General features: G+C 43.9%; 1 pseudogene; it reads right to left on the bottom strand.

Moving 5' to 3' along the window:
- Positions 1-2,332: 2,332 nt before the first annotated feature.
- Positions 2,333-2,395, bottom strand: LOC143956246 (U6 spliceosomal RNA; annotated as a pseudogene).
- Positions 2,396-5,002: the final 2,607 nt, after the last annotated feature.

Here is a 5,002-nt window from a genome sequence, read left to right as displayed (position 1 = left end):
TACTAGTGTGCAACTTTTCTGTCTGCCACTCCTTATATAGTTTACTGAAATCCTTATACACTTTATCATCTTGCAGCAGGGAGGTGTTTAATTTCCAAAAGCCTCCTCCCACTTTTTGTTCAGCTGGGCTTGAAACCTTGAAAATCACCACCTTGTGGTCTGAAATGACATTCTCTTTATAAACGCATGACAATGGCACTAAAACCTTAGCAGCAAATATGAAATCAATCCTTGATCCAGCATCATTACCTTTCCATGTAACTCTCTCAGTTAAGGGTACATTTGTATTAAGGGTCATGAACATATCTTTAAGCTTGAAATCAGTTATCATTGCTTTCAAAAGGTTAGCTGATCTATCTGTCATTTTAGCACCTGCACCATATCCATCTGTGGCATGTAAAGTACAATTAAAATCACCTGCTACAAGTGTTGGTTTAGTATTTGCCATAAAGAGGTTAACATTTTCAAATAGTTCAATACGGTCTTTTGTAGCTGGAGATGCATATACATTTAGTAGTTCCCACTTAATACCATCAATAGAGACAGAAACAAACAGAACTCTCCCTGGCACAAGTTCTTGTACATGGTGAATTTTTGCTGGCCCTTTAAAAAGAATAGCAACTCCTGCACTTTTATTCCCATTTGAGCCTGACCACACAGAAGGGCCGTGAGTCCAGTCCTTAGCAAAAGTCTTGTAATTGCTCATGTGTGGTATTGCACATTCTTGCAGGAAAAAAACACTCACATTAAAAGTCGCCAGAAAGTTAAACACAGTTATGCGTTTTAGCTGACTTTTTATGCAGCGCACGTTAAAGGTTAAGCCTTCTAACACAGCCATGGAGAAAAAAGTTAGAAATTCCTAAAGCAGACTTACTCAGAAATCCATATTGCCCTCTGAAGGATCCATGCCCATCACTTTAGTCAATTGGTGGACTAAATCAATATTTAAGAAATTCTGCTTAGGAGATGCTGGACTGACTGGATTAATAGGAATCTCATTATCAAACAATAGATCTCCTGACAAATAATCCACTGGATGGGGGCTGGGCTCCACTTTCTCTGAATCCAAACTAACAGAGGATTTTACAACCTCTGCCCATGACTTCTTTTCTGCTTGTAAATCCCTCCTTGCTCCAATCACAGATGGCGATCCTGTTCGTAGTTTCTTGGCCTTTGACTTTCCAGCTTGCTGTGTATCTTCATCCCCAGAGAACTTGCCCTTTTCCAAAGCCTGCTTTCCTTCTCTGGATCTTCCTGATTGTTTTGACACATATTTTAAGCGTTGCTCCTTTCCACTTGCTCCATCCACAGATACAGCCTCACTTTTCTCCAAGACAGACTTTTCTTCCTCTGGCATAAAAACCTGGTGTGATGCTGAACCTTCTGTTGTGACAGGTGTTTTTGCTTTAGAAATGTCAGAAATTAATTCAGCTGCAGGATTTTCCAAGTCACCAGCAGATGGCGCTGGGCCAGCTGAATTTTCCCGCTCAGATGAGTTTACCTCAGATGATTTTACCTCAGAATTAGCTGCAGCAGTCTGCTTTAGTGTCTCTGTGTTGTTACGATGGGGACAGTTTGAATAAATATGTCCAGAACAAAGGCAGAAATTACATCTTTTTACATTAGAACATGCTAGAGTTTCATGCTCAAAAGAATCACAATTCCTGCATCTATGTCTCTCTTTGCATAGCTCAGTTGTGTGGCCATATACATGGCATATGCGACAGAAGCTGCCCATTCCATCAAAAAATAAATCCCCATTATGCTTTCCAATGCTAAATTGAGCTGGGGGAAGAATGTCTTTTTTAAATGATACAAGGTATTTCCTTTTTCCAGTCCACAACCCAAATTGGTTTGTAATTTTATGTAGAAACTTTACCTTGTCAAAAGACAGGGAAAGCCAGCTGGTAATGTCTTCCTGAGGTAAATTTGGGTTATACATTTTCAGCACAAGCAATTGTAAACTCCCTTCCTCATAATGTGGAATGACCTTTACACAGTCCAATAACTTATCATTGCAATACTGCTGCGATTTCCTCACAAAATCAAGGCAGGTTCTCTTATTAACAAATTTAACATCATAAACTCCTCTTACATGATAATCCTGTAGTGCAAGGATCTTATCCGGTGTTAACTGGAACAGTCCAAACAGCAAATCTTTGACAATATATTCAAGACCTCTTTCTTGTCTTTTCTCAGCTTCAAACTCCAGTTTGACAGAATTATTCACCCGCGCATAAGCCGGAACATTCGCGTTTTTGTCCGCCGCCATAGTAGAGCTTCTCCCTCAGTAAAACTGCAGGGCTGAGGTAAATTCAGGAGGGAAGTAACCCAGGGGCCATGCTAATCTTCTCTGTATCGATCCACTTTAAGTATGTTTTTTTGTTTTTAAAAAGCTTTATTAGGTCAATAAATAATATACAAGTTCACATTTGAACTTTACAATACTTTTTAACAGGTATACATAAGTAAATGATACAGAGTCCACATATCATACTTTACAATCTAATTTTCCATTACTTAGTTTGAAGATGTAAACCATTTTTCCTGACACCACAACTTGCTTTTGTTTGTAGAATGCTTTTCATCAAGCAAAACATATAAACGCATTGCACTAAAACTCAAAGACATGCATTCATTAACTGTTTTTTTTTTTGATTGAAAATTTATACTTTATTTTGCAAGAAAATATACAAAAAACAAAATACATTGAACAGGGTACATTCCACACTGTACTGCGACGCAGCGCATAAATACACTACATAACAATACAGTTCCAAGCATACAAATAAATTACATTCATCCTGCGGTATGATGCCTGATGTGTTGCGCAGAGTAATAATACCCCAAAACATCACATCATGCATGAAGCCGCATTACCCTGAAAGCATTACCAAAAACATGTCATCAAGTCATACAGTCAATGTCAAATTCAAATGGCATTTTAATGAGCAACAGGTGTGATGGGGGGTGGAGAAGGTGGGGTAGGGTAGGGAGGGGAAAGAGTTCACAGGCCCGAAGCTTTATTGAACTGCCTACATAGTGGTGGGAGGGGAAATCTTCAGACCTCCTCTTCCTCTTGTTGTCCATCAGGTGATAGTCTCTGAGCAGACTGTGAATCAGTCTGCGACAGTCCTCGATGGACATCCTCTCCCTCTGGTGGATGAGGCACTTTCTGGCATACCAAACAGCGTCCTTAAAGCAACACAGCACCCACCAGGCACTATCAATGTCCTCCTGTGAATGAGTTCCACAAAATATTCCTTTTAACACACCAAAGTGTGTAATAGCAGTCTGTGGAACAAAGTCTTTGAGATCAGGTTCCAGAGCCCTCAACAGGTCCTGTGCAAAGGGACACTCCCAGAAAACATGCAGAGCAGTTTCCTCCTGGATGATGCAAAAGGGGCAGTGTCTGTATCTGCACAGGTTTCTGGCATGCATGAATGTCCTGAGTGGCAACCCCCCTTGGATTGCCATCCATGCCAGATCTTTGTGCCTGTTGGTGAGTCTCTTTGAAGCAACATTCCTCCAGACCACTTTACAAGTGGCTGAAGGGAGGCCTGGAACAGTCTCAACAATGTCCGATGCTCTAATCAACTTGTGGATAGTTTTTGGCTTCCACAAGTCAGGATTCACTCCATGTAGCCCCAGCTCCTTAATAAATTTGAAAGTGTCCAAGTAGTACCAAGGAGTGTCCCAGTTGTAGGGGATGGAGCTGTCCTATTTGTCCCATCCAAGGGACCTCCAAAGAGGCAGGAGTAAAAAAACAGGACAGGAGTTACCACCAGAGTCTACAGTTCTGTCCACCAAAGTTCTGCGGATGCAGTTACAGGCAAAGAAAACCCTCAGTAGAGTGGCGATGTCGGGTACTCCCTTACTGCCCTTGAATATAACCACCTGCTTTACTCTGTCCATTTTGGAGCTCCAGATGAAGGGAAACACTGCCTTGGTGATGGCCTTGCAGGTGTTAACCCGGGGGGGCCAGGCCTGGGTGAGGTACTGCAACATAGGGAGAATCTCGCTGCGGAGTACCAGTGTTTTACCTTCGATGGTGAGTTCTCGGAGGCTCACTTCTGTCGCATCTTTGTCAGTCTTTCTTCCCAGGACTTCAGGGCTGCGCCCTCTGCTCCAAACCAGACCCCAAGGATTTTGATGAAGTCTGCTTTGACGCTGAAGGGCATGGGTGCAGAAGAAGGCAGGAACCACTTTCCGAAGAGCATGACTTCCGACTTCCCGCAGTTGACCTTTGCCCCTGAAGCTTGGCCGAAGTCCTTACACATCTGGGCGAGTGTGTCGATGGAGCGCCGGTTGGCACAAAACACTGTCACATCATCCATGTAGAGCGAGCACTTGACCTCCCGTCTGTCCGGTCCTGGTGCGGTGATCCCTCTGATCTCTGGGTTCCGTCTGATGCTTCGGGCGAAGAGCTCTATACAACAGACAAAAAGCAGAGGTGAGAGAGGGCAGCCTTGTCTGACCCCAGACAACACTGGAAAGGGGTCAGTTTTCCAACCGTTCACCAACACCACACCACACCAACACCACACTACAAATTTCATTGTACATTACATTTACGTATGAACAGAACATTTCCCCAAGACCAAACCTGCGCAGAGCGCTGCACATAAACTCATGGGAGACACGGTCAAAGGCCTTCTCCTGGTCAAGACTGACCAGGGCCACGTGCATACGGCGGCCATGAATGTACTGGACCCTGTCCCGGACAAGCGCAAGGCTGTCCGCAATCCTGCGACCAGGAATGCCACAGGTCTGATCCGGGTGGATGATCTGTCCGATGACAGATTTCAGCCTGTTGGCCAGAACCTTGGCGAGGATTTTGTAGTCCACGTTCAGAAGAGAGATCGGACGCCATTTTTTAAGGTCCGATCTCTCCCCCTTGCGCTTATACAAAATCGTGATCATCCCCTCCCTCAGGGTCGGAGGCATTCTGCCCTCCACCACCATCTCCTCGTACAGCTCGAGCAGGTCCGGGCCCACGAGA

This window comes from Lithobates pipiens, unplaced genomic scaffold (assembly GCF_037356315.1).
Source record: "Lithobates pipiens isolate NorthernLeopardFrog02 unplaced genomic scaffold, aLitPip1_a1.2 Scaffold_10, whole genome shotgun sequence".
NCBI lineage: Eukaryota > Metazoa > Chordata > Amphibia > Anura > Ranidae > Lithobates > Lithobates pipiens.
This window is presented reverse-complemented; position numbering and strand designations above follow the sequence as displayed.